General features: G+C 44.3%; 1 protein-coding gene across 2 annotated transcripts in view; it reads right to left on the bottom strand.

Annotated features, from left to right (window-relative positions):
• Nucleotides 1–12,781, bottom strand: part of aatka (apoptosis-associated tyrosine kinase a) — a 44,785-nt gene that overhangs the window by 30,885 nt on the left and 1,119 nt on the right. The gene's annotated exons all lie outside the window — the stretch shown is intronic.

Below are 12,781 nucleotides of genomic sequence, written 5' to 3'. Positions count from 1 at the left end.
CATTTGGCTGTGGGGAACACACTGTTCCAGACCTGACAGCTCCTGTGGCCCAAACAGCACTGCTCCAACCAAAGCCTGACCCTGAGGTCATGGCCACAAAGCCTACACTCACACTCGCACAGGCAGACACACACGGGCAGACAATGAAAACAGACAGGCACTATGCATCCAGGTTTCTGCTTAAAGCAAGGTTTGAAGATTACAGCATGTATGCGTATATGGGCACCGACCCACCAACACATCACCATGGTAACAACCTTGCTGGCTTATTAGTTGATTGCTGTTTATGTGCGGTAAACCTCACCTCAACCTTTTTACCTCCCCACTTTTGGAAGATACACAACATTTCTGCTGATGCCTCGTACACCGACGCTCCCTCCCGTCTGTATCCCTGTGTTATGTGTGACAGATTGTGTCTGTGTCTCCATGTGGAAGTGGAAAAGAAGGAACCCGAGCAGTGCCCTTTCTGGATCCACCACACATACCACAACACACAGCCTGAGTGGGTGGTGAGAGGATGCATTGTGTAGAGGCTGATAGGGGAAACAGAGATGAATACTCACATCTAAGAAGAATCAAAACAAACTTTTATAAACATGCATTCTTTCTCTCTCCCACGATACATCTCGACTACCATCCCTTTTTTAAAGAAGCTTCGGCACTTTATAACGGTGAAATTCATCAATTAAGTTTATAAGAATTTTTTAAAATACGCTGCACATCAGTTACCTTGGCAAAGGTGCATGCTGAATCTATGGATGTATAGATAGATGGATGGATGTGAGGGAGGAGCATGCTGTGCAGATGGTGCCAGAAAGAATGATGACACATGCTGAATCAGAGGGAGTGGTGACTCAGGGCACACTGAAGGACACGACATAGAACATACATACGCATGTTGTTATTTCTATCAAGTCGGCTGCCATGATGTGCCAGCCCAGTGCCGCTCATGGCATTATTACACACCATCTTTCTATTTTTGTCTCACATTAAAGTTGAAGGCAACAATATGTATCTTTTCACCTTGAGGCAGGAAGTGTACGATCTCGTCAGCATTCTCCTTAGTTGGTCGCGTTCCCACAGGAAACCTCATTCATCTTGATAAGCTGTCTACCTTGAAAAGCGATCTAACCCGAGGCTGAGGTAACTGGCCACTGTCGGCCTCTACAGGCACTGATGAGGCAGAAGGTGACAGAGGGGTGGAACGGTGGACAAACCTTTTACTCTTTCACAAATAATGGAGGAATCATGGAAAGTGGCAACCCACTCTGAATTTGTTTTGTGAGTCAAATGACTGTGTTTCTTGTACAATAGTAAGAGAGGGCCCTTTGTCCTTTTGCATTTTGAGCAAGAGCTATGTTTGCATTCATAAGACCCCCACTGAGCCGACTCAGCGGTCCCATTAAAATGAATAAGGGGAGTGCTTTTGTCATGCAGTGCTGTTGTCTGTCTAAATAAAGCCTGAAGTCTGAAACCATGGCTCTCTTCTGAAAAATGTGACAGAACATTCAATCCAGGTAAGGGGCAAGCAGCTGCAATTAACAAGCAATGGCAAAATGCCTTGTGGTTGTATACCTCTGCCAACAAGTTGCACAAAGTTTACATCCATATCTGTCCAGACTCATATGTAGCCATGACAATAGGCAATACTTCAAATATGGATGTAGCTGCAGACAAACATCTTCAATCCAGCAGCACAGAATCAGCACAGTTTCAAGGTGGGCACCTTAGATTAGTATCACCAATTTTAATACCTGGACAAATGTCTCCCCTTCTGTTCCTGAGATATGGCGTTGAATACTGGCCATTAAAGTATTTATGCAGAACACTATGATGTCACAGTAAAGTTGACCTTTGAGCTTTTGGATATAAAATGTCATCATTTTTATCTTTTCAGACATTTGTGTGAAATTTGATCATAATTAGCATGTGAATTCTTGAATGAAGGCCAAAAACGTGTTCTGTGAGATGTCGGTGAAGATTCTCAGTTATCCATGTCATGATGAGCGTGAGTGCTATACCATTGGCTACTGGACTTGAGTTTCTTGAGGATGTTTCACCTCTCATCTAAGAGGCTTCCTCAGTTCTAGTATGGGTGTGGACCTTTACAGAGTTGTTAAGGTCACATGTGTCATTGACCCTCCCGGCCATCTTGTGTGTCATTAGGATAAGTTGGGACTACTTTGTAGGTGGGTGATAAGTGGTGTGGTAGGCTACCTCCTCTGTGTAACGATGGTTGTCTAGTTGGATGTAGATGGCTTCTTTCACGCCTCTTTGGTTGACAGACAAGACAGATGGATTGAAAGAGGCATGAAAGAAGCCATCGATATAGCACTTGTGTTTTGTGAGGTCACAGTGACCTTGACCTTAGCAGGTGGCACCAAAATGGCCACCAAAATCTAATTAGTCCATCCTTGAGTCCAGGTCCAAATTTGAGGACATTCCCTCAAGGTGTTCACAAGATTGCGACGGGCGGACAACCTGAAAATGTAATGCCTCGGACCTCGGAGGTCAGCATGTCAGACCATGACAGTGAAGAGAAAACTGTAATGGACCTGCACTTGTATGGCGCCTTTCAAGTCAAGCGCTTTTGACACTTCGAGTCACATTCACCTTTTCACACACACATTCAGGCTACCATACATGGTGCCACCTGCTACTGGGTTTTGAACACACTTACACACACCAATGGAACAGCCATCGGGAGCTCGAGGATACTTCGACATGCCAACTGGAGGAGCAGGGGATCGGACCCCTGATCTTCAGATCAGTTCAGTGAACAACCCGCTCTACCTCCTGAGCCACAGCTGCCCATGAGATATGAAACAAAGCTCTCAACCTACTGGTCAACCTTCTTTTCAAGCCTCACCCATAGCCATAAGGTTTGGGAAGTGATTTGGTAGTCATTTTGATACAAGCAGCTGACTTAAAGTTTTTTTCCCAATAATTCCAACCTCAAGCCACTGCTACTTTGAATAGAGGGTGTAAAAGTACCTTGTCAGAACGTTACACGTATTTATAACGAGCTGGAAGTAGCCTACACTCCAGGGCAGACATACCCCCAGAGATTTGGAGAAAGTTGCAGAAGCAAATGATTCTCATCCTCTCACAATCATGACTCTAGCACTGAAAATCCTCATTATTTAGCTTCACAGTTCTTGGTTGCTTTGTGCATTATGTAATTGTTGGTATACCTTTGATTTCACTGTGTCAGCTCGGCTTATAAAGTGTTATATTTGCACACTGTAGTTTTTACCACAACACACGGATCATCATTTATAAGGCCTAAGTCCTCATTCACCACCAGAAAGTCTAATATGTCCATCCAGAGTAAAATCAGTGGCTCTATTTTCATAAAGCGACATTTGAAGAATTTATCTCCTACTCTCTCTGAAGAGCTGTGAGAGAGCGACGACCCCGGGTCCTCCATAAATATTTGAGAAGCACACATTACTTCACCAGCTGCACGGCGAAATGAAAATAAAGCACTTAAAGCCGGGCTCATACCAGCTTTATTAAAAAGCTGTCTTCAGGACTGGAGGAAGATGAGCCATGTCCTGACAAACGGGAGGGGAGAGTGATGGAGGCACCATGCCACCTCCACAATTCAGGCCGATGATGGGGAGGACGTGGTGGTATGAAGGGAGGGAGGAAAGAGCGAGAAATGAGTGGGTGTAAAGAGGATGAATGAATGAGGAGCCCATTGCTGTTGTTGTGAGACTTAATCGATAAAAATCTTGCTTTATTAAACGTGACTTTGAACTCCTGCTCCGGATCAGTTTTACATAGCTAAACTGTGACTAGGAATATCATGATTCTCCAAATCTACGATTCGATTCGACTTTTGATTTTAAGGTCACAATTCGATTGAATTTTCGTTTTTAAGGTTTCTTTGTTTTTTCAGGACTGAAATCTATGCTTTTGTCAGACTATCGAGTCAACTATCAGTTACATTTTCAAATTCTTATGGAAAAAGACAGGCTTCATGGTGTCAATTGTGATATAACAGCCACCACATTCGTACTTTCGCTTCACTAGCATAGCCTACAAACTGTAATTTTTCTGTGAACGATGCATTCGTCATTCACATAACTCGAGGGGAAGGCAAAATGTTGCCACACCAATGACTTCAATCAAACAGGAGAATTTTACAGCAGTGGACACAGTGTCTGGAAAAGTGTAATCTTTTAATCTTTGGATGTGTGGGTGGAGAGAAAAAAAATCTTGCCTTTGAGTTTAATGATCAAAATCAAAAGCTCATCACGATCAATTTTCAACTTAGAATCAATATCCTGACAGCTCTTCCTGTGACTCCCTCAGCTTGGATTAATGAAGCCTGGCTTACGCTATCAGATTACGGGCACGCAATTTAATACCAGGCTGAGCAGAGGGATGCACATTTCAAGCCATCAGTGGCAGCAGCGAATTATTAGTGTCCTTCACAGTCACAGAGCAACAGCCTGTAATGCATGTTTCTAAACATGCACCTAAATAATAGGCATAAAATGTCTGCTGCTGAAATGGCAGGCACGCTGACAGAAAGTAATAAACAGCAAGAGAGAAATATATAGACGTGTGCAGAGACAGAGGCCGTAGGAGGGAGCAGGAAAAGCTAAGGAATGCTTTACTGAATGATGCGTGTGTGTTCATGCGTATATGTACGAGATGAGAATGTAGTGTGTTAAGCACAGTCACCAAGCTTTTCATGGTAGATCATAAATAAAGCATGCGGCAGTGAGGTAGGGCTTTCTGTTGCCGTGCAGCTGTGGCAGGCAGCTGAAGCAACTGAATGCCAGTTCTACAGCTGCTGGAATATTCACTATGTGTAAGTACCTGGTATACACGATAGAGCTCATCCTGCATTCAGCAAATCTGTTCCGAATGGACACGTGTAGGAGAGGGTGAGAGGACAAACACTGTAAGGAGGGCTTTAAAGACAAAATGGGGATTTTATTCAAGGCAGAGTGAGGCATGTACAACGCCTCCCACACTCGTATCAAGGCCAGAGCCGCGCCGTGTGTTCGTATTCACACACGAGCACAAGAACAGCGACCCACATAGAAAGTCAATTGGTGTTGCACCGGACTGTGTAAGGTAACTTTGAAGTTTCCGTGGTAACTGAGAGCACTGGGCTGTTGTTTCTGCTCCTGATAGCAGCAACTCCAAGTCCATGAGGAGGAACTCGAACACAGCACTGAAAAAAATGTTGCACGCTTTGACTCAGCCATGCAGAACAGAAGTCTCCCTCCCTGTGAGACGCTGCGCTCCCATCCTCCCTCTTTCTATTTCTTGTTAGTATGGTTGCTATGCATGCACAAATGCACACACACCGCTTCTTGTTTTTGACCAAGAGACCAAGTAATGACAGTGCTGCAGGGTGGGCAGTGTGCCAAACTACACACCACTGCAATCAAATCGTCTTGAGAACGAAGTGAGGGGGAGACAAAGAGGGGGGGACGAGAGGCTGAGATACAGTTTCAACTGCAGTTGGTATTCAGTAGACTGGAAACGAACAGGGACATACATTATACAGCCATTGTGTTATGTAAATGTCTCCATTTGATGTGCGGTCAGTGGCCACAGACTGAGCTTTGTGTCCGTCAGGAAGGCAACATTGGCTAGAAACATGTCCAGGTGGCACTAATGACCAAGCTGCACGCAATATACTGCAAAAAGACTGTGGGAAGTCTGTGGAGGCTGGAGTCACCGTATGCAACAGGAGGCTAGCTGCCGCCATTATTCAGCCACTTAACTGCCCCTCCACCTCCCCTCAATGCTTCCTAATGGGTAAACATCACACAGAGAAAGAGAGCACAGAGAGACCCAAATCTCTCTGAGCATGCGTTTAAATTCAGGACAGTGCTACAGGGGCAAACAAGCTCCTCCATCTGCCCTGCCTGGCCTGCACCAAGTGGCGTCCAACAAAAACACACACACTCAGGAACACACTAACAAAAAAAATGCAGTGGTGTGGTTGGGAAGAATTGTGGGTTAGGATACAGCAGACAGGATAGATAGAGACAGGAGGGAAGTGTGACCTTTAGGTTTAGATTTACAGGTCAGTTAGGAGGCAGCAGGAGGAGAGCAGTGCAACCCAGGTTGATGCGATGTTGCGATCGGAAAAATGGATGCAACTTCAACCAATCCCAGTGAATTCTGTTTGTCCAGTCACAACTTTTCAGTAAATTTGACCAATCATTATAGCTTTCCATGAGTTTCACCAATCAAAGCACTCACCAAACTCTCTTGTTACTGGTCGTGACGATGCAGACATGCGACACAAAGGTCTCACATTTACCGCCAAAAATAACTGCTGAAGACCGTGCAAGGCATGTCCCTGATGTGGTGCACAAAAGCAGGGGAGAACTGCTTTGCACCGTGTTAAATATTTTGGTGAAACGAATGAAAATCAAGGATTAACACACACTTTTCGACCCCAACCAGAGAAAACGTGTACAACAGATAAGTCAAATCATCATGGTGAAGGCTGTCGCATCCAGATCTGGTGCACGTGCTGACAAAATCAAGGGGACTTAGATAAATATGCATGGTTAGCGGTAACGTAAAGCATTGCACTCTTTTAGAAAAGCTGCAATTTTTGGCTCAACAATCCCAAAAGAAGCCTTCAAAATCCTGAGGAACAGAGCATAAAAATCAACATACATACACACACAAGCAGAAAACTACAGTGATGTTTGACTAGAAGTTGCTGGATGAGGTGCTGCCCACCAAAGAACTGCATCGAAAACAATCAGCTCACAGTTGCAGGTAACAGACAGAGCTGCCTTCCTGTATATACGCCAAGCTAAACATTGATTCACCACTGCTTTTGTGCATGTGTAAATAGAACGCATAAAGACGATCGTTAGGGATCAATTTCTGGCTCAAGCGGTTAGCTCATCTTTGGTGTCAAGATGCAACTTGAGCACCTGCTTTAAAAGACTGGCTCTATATGTATCAGCGTCTGGGGATGCAGAGTGGCCAGAGTTAGCCCTCCTCTTCACTCCGCTGCATTGTTAAGAGAAGTGAGCTCTGCTCCGACACAGCCCAGGTTTCCAAGAGAGACAGACGCCCGACAGCAGCCCTCTGTTACAGCTGCATGAAGAGGGGGGAGATCATGAGGTAGGACAGAGGGAGGGAGAGAAAGTGCTCTGGAGAGTGGAGGAGAAGGAGAGCAGAAGCAAAAGTATAGAGCAGGGAGCATCGGACTGCAGAGGAGGAAGCATTCTGCAAACATGCACACACACACACACACACACACACACACACTGGTCTCTAGCTGACAGCAAAAAGAGCAGCATGGCACGATTAATGGCAGGGTACTGTATCCTCCACCCATTTGCATCCTGTCTGCCATTCTCTAGTCATGCTCTGTGAATGACTGCAGATGGCAGAGGGACGCGCTGGTCTGCAGAGAGCCATGATAACTGTCATTAACTGGGAGTGAGAGCCCAGGAGGACCACCATGGATCAGCATTACAGCCCTGTCATGTCCGTCCCCTGACAGCCCCAGCAAGGGCACACTGCTGGAGGGGAAAGGGTCTGAATATCAACTCTGTCTCTAGTGGACAGACTTTTTGGGTAAATTTCACAGGTTGACTACTGTTTATCATCAATAATGCATTCATTTGAGACATTATTATAATTAATGTGACAGATCATTGCAGAGGAGACTGGCATCTGTTCTGCATTTTGCAGTGTGGGCTGCTGGGTCAAATTATGAAGGAAATGTGCTGAATTGGGTGATTATTATGCAGCAGAAAAAGAATCAGCGCTACTGTTTCTTCTGCACAAATGGAACAAAAGTTGCTCACAGTTTATCGCACAGGAAAACACACAGCTGAATGAATGAATGGAATGAAAATATGTTTATCCTCTTGAGTCAAGTAGAGGAGGGAACTTTACCAAGGATTCGGGGATCCTCTTTACAACAGGAAGCGACACAGTTTATGGGAAATGTACATTTTCCCGCAATATTTACAAACAGTGACATAATAATCATCACAATTAATTTACCAATGACAGAAAATGCTACACAAAGCACCTTTAACATACAGATCAACCACTTGTAAAAGAGTAGCACAAGCACTAGCAGAGGTTTTACTGTCATACATAAACTGGATGTAATACACAGGCAACACTGGGAAAGAGAATGTGCTAATGAAGGACACAAACATGCATCTCTGCCCACAGCAATATAAGACTGAGTGGAGTTTTCTTTTAATCATTACCACCATTTTAAAATATGTAGGTCTTAAAATCACATTGTAAAAAGTTCAATTTGTGGTTATCCCAATGGGATTCTTTGCTTTCTTTGCCTGGTAAACTTTGCTGCAATGTTTAATCACACATTTGGACACGAGTGGTGAACTTCCTTATCAGTCGGTTACATGGATAGACAATAAATACTGTGTTTCATTAAAGCTTGTTAAAGATTTAGCAGTAATCAAGGGTGAAGGTTTCCTTTCAACACTGACACATTTTGAGTTTGTAAAAAGAAAATACTCTGCTATGATAATTTGGTTTGACATGGTTTTCTTGCATAAATAAAAAGCCCTAAAAGGAGCTGTGACTGGTGCAAGTCCCCCATTGAGAAATTCTTGAGCTGGAGTCCGCCCCGCCAGCCACCTTTTTTGTGCTAGGTTGATCAGTAAAGGAGTCGTTAGCATTAGCATTAGAGGAAATATTGGAGAGATTCAGCCATACATGTTCGAGCCTCAGTCAGACCCAGACCAGAGTCCTGTATTGGTCTGATTTTCAAGACCCGTTCCCGAACCGGAACTTGCATACTGCACCTGTCCTGCCACCCCCACATATGACCAATAAGTCCCACAACCCGACCTGACTTGACAACACAAGATCCATGGCCTGACCCCAAACTGCAAATCCTATAATAACCATGTGATGTTCAATTTTTTTTTAAAGTGACCATTTTGGGACATTTCATACATGTGAAACTCAGATAATGTAATTTAAAATGAAGGTAGTTCAGGGAATATTTTTTTTGCTTATTTCTCATAACATTGAGCAGCACATCCCTGCAATTAAAGGCCTGTTAATAACACACCTGATTGAAGTGGCACTCATATTTTAGCTGGCACAAAAGACAGAGCCGACACACAATCAGCAGTCAGAAGAAAAACATTAAAACATCAAATTAAATGATTACTATTCTCATGTCATTTTAATATTTTTATCATCCAACACCTGCAATGCGACCCACTTTATTCATCCAGTAGCAAACTCAAAAATAAATTAAGCCAAAATACCACCCACAAATCACCTTTTTCGCAGGTCACCAACCAGGTACCCCTGGGTAACTGACCTGATGTAGGACTCTAACCAAAAGTCAGCTGAGGAGTCTGTTGTGCACCAGAATCTAGCAGATGTACCAGAACGCTAAGTGTAGTTAGCATCTTTTGTTTGTTTATGCTGTTTGCAGGCTAGCTGGCACAGGGTTATATATCAGATGTCTAATTAAAGTTTGCGGAAAGATATTCTGTCCGGCTGAGAATTTAAGACACTAAAGCTTAAGCTTAGTTAAAGATGTGTGCAATGTATGCAAAGCTTAGTTAAAGCTTTGCACACATACAAGTAAGAATAGTCAAGGTCAGACATTTTAAGTTTAAGTTTAATATATCCAGCGTCATGCTTGCATTTGGCCATGCTGTTGAGCTAGTTTGCTGTCTCTGTCAAGTAGCTCTCCATTCACTTATTCTACAGCAGGAAATGGCACTTCAAAATAAAAGCTATGCGCCAGAAATTCCCCGTACTTCAAAATTAAGTGTGTTTTTGACAAACATTTTAGGGGACTAAAATGTTCAGATAATGATGGCTTTGTAGCAATCCAAAGTGTATAAAGACACTATATACAATGAAATATATGTTACCTGTAATAGTATCATCTTAACTAAAGCATTTGCAAACAGACCTGACAGAACACAGCTCTGTGCACACACACTCCAGGAAGACGTGACCGGGCCCTCTCCTCTAGGCCTCTGCCTGATAAATACAAATGAGATGCATGTGCAAACCATATGCAGACAAAGAAATATGCACTTGGAATGACATTTCAGTCTCCAGTCTCATGATGCAAACAAAGGCAGTGTGTGTGTGTACATTTGTGTGGATATGTGCATGCCTGTGTGGAGAAAAACAAACATACCTGAGCAAAATAAGTTAGTGTGAGTTATGCTGGCTGCCATGCACCCATTATTCCTCCCATATTCCTCTGGTTTCCTGATGCTATTGTTAAGCACATGCTCCCACTCTGACACACAGGCAGTGAATTCACATTGCACACGGCCGCACTTTTCACCCAAATGTCTCCCACCTGTCCAACCAATTTGAAGCAGTCCTTTTGAGTGCAAGGTCGCACACGTGTGCTGCTTTATCACCAACCTAAAACTTCCCTAAAATCAGTCCACCACACCTCAACCTTGCTTCATAACTAGCATACGTCTCCACTTCCATCCACCACTTTGTGACGATATAACTAAATGGCTCTCGGGGTGCACCAGCATTTAAATTCAACAGCCAGAATTGATACTTGGTGAAGAATTAAATACTGCATGAAACCCATTAAGTATGCAATTGCGCACACACACACACACACACACACACACACACACACACACACAGGCCTTCGACGAGTATGACTCCAAGAAAACCCACATCCCCCACATCATCACACAGAGAGCACATAGAGGAGACAGAGATGGTTCCCCTTGACTGCTTAAATCCACTTCATTCTTATTCTAGTTCCCCCAGAGGCTGACTTATGTAACTAAAGTGCTTGGTTACACATGGAGAGATGAATAATCAAACAGTCAGCCATGGCTGGCTTGTAGTGACCGAGTCAGTGGGAGGAGCTGAGAGAAAGTCAAGACACCATTTTTAACATCTTTCTTCCCTTGGTTATAGCCTGCAGTCGTGTGTCCATGTGTGCGCGAGGGCACGTGCAAAGCTTTCCTGCATGTGGTATGTGCATTATGCATTATGCTGTAAAGTGTGTGTGAGTGACAGTGTGTGCTCTTTGGCGTCTACACCAAGATACCGTCGGTAGCGCGCACTCTAGCTGCCACTGCCACCTCCAGGCTCTAGAGGAGACTGCTGAAAGACAGTCTGCCACAGTTGCTGCATTGTCAGCTTGTTGGTGTATCGTTGCTGCCTTCCAGGTCAGTCTGTCTTCTCTTTGCCCCGACGGTAAAGCGATGCATATTAATTCTGTTCGTAGGGCACAGCCAGGTTTTCAAATAGCTACCCTTCACACGCACACATTCGCCTCCTCTCCTGACGGGAGAGCTCTCCGAGGTGCTGAAGCAGTGGTAAGCCAGGTGCAAGCTGCAGTTGTCGCTGGTGCAGAATGCCACACATTGGCCCTCACATGCCCCAGCTTGTGAGGGCCGATGTGGTCTGGAGATCAGAAAAATCCTGCTCTGGTGTTTGTCCGTCCATGCTGATGGCTTGTATAGTGCCTTGCAATGTGACGACTGACCTGGCCACATAGCTGTTCTCCTCTGTCCAGGTGTGTGTTTGTGCATTACTGACTGTTTGTGTGAGCGTGTGCAGAGGTAGAGAACACTGAATTCTTACATAGCCCCGGGCCTAGGGAGGAAGTGCAGCTGTGGAGGGAGGCTCGAGCGGTGCTACAGTTCAAACGCTGGATTTTGTGTTTTTAAATGTGTGTTTTATTAATCTGCTCCTCAGCCTCACAGAAAGCACATTCCAACTACAGCTGATTGAATGCTGCTGTGTGTCCCTCCCCTTTAGCGTTTCTCTGTCCCTTGCACTGGCCATGAAAATGACTGGCTCCTCCTCACACGCCCCCTTCCATCGCCTTGGTAACATTGATTTTCAGCGCAATTACTAGGAAGGAACAGGGCCGCTTCTGAGGTGCCACTCTAATGAGAAATGTAGATCATTATGACAGGGGAGTGATGATCCAGACCCTGTCCTCAACTCAAGCTACATACAAGCTACATGTACACTCATGCCCCGCGTACACTTCTCCTTAAACCAACCAATCCCAATGCATGTGCTGATTCCACCCTGACCTGTCACTAAGGCTATTCACTCAGCTGAAGAAAGAAAATATGAACGTTTCATTGCACATTCCTGAGGAGGAATTTTCAAAATCTGAGCTCTCCTCCAGGAAAAAAATGATAATACCAAGACAATTAAATTAGAAGATGCCCCAGAAGAGCTGCAGTTAGTAGGCATTTTACCCATAATTCAGCTGGGAACCATTTATCCTGCTTCAAATGAAAAGATTGCACTCCTCCGGTCGGTTTGTATCATATTTCACTGCACAGAACCAGGGGTAGCCAGCTCAGCACCCACTACACATTCCACACGAGAAGTGCTTTTGTCATGGTTTCCCAAATATCTAAACACTAAACCACTCTGTGATTCTCGGTGCAGCGTGTTTAAAAGCAAAGCAGAATATTATCTGGGACAGGTCAGCCATTATTTATGAAATCTGTGATGCCACATGAATGTACTATGTATTAGTCTTTTATTATCTGTGTTTTAGAGATGTATCCGCTGATCTAACTCATCTCTCAAATCTTACATTTTGCATCCACAATGCGTTATGTGATGGTGATGCCTTCTCATCACTTGTCTTGCTATGGTGCTTGTGTTTGTTGACAGTCAGACAGCCATTGCAAGCAGTGACACTTCCCAAATGCCAACATGAAGGAGCATTTTAGTGTCACATTCTGAGGGAGAGGTGCAAAGAGTGAGAGCTGTAGAGTCACAGCAAGGTATATGAGGGTGG

This window comes from Epinephelus lanceolatus, chromosome 18, assembly GCF_041903045.1.
Source record: "Epinephelus lanceolatus isolate andai-2023 chromosome 18, ASM4190304v1, whole genome shotgun sequence".
Taxonomy (NCBI): Eukaryota; Metazoa; Chordata; class Actinopteri; order Perciformes; family Serranidae; genus Epinephelus; species Epinephelus lanceolatus.
The sequence above is the reverse complement of the archived record's forward strand: the minus strand, read 5'-3'. Positions and strand labels throughout refer to the sequence as shown.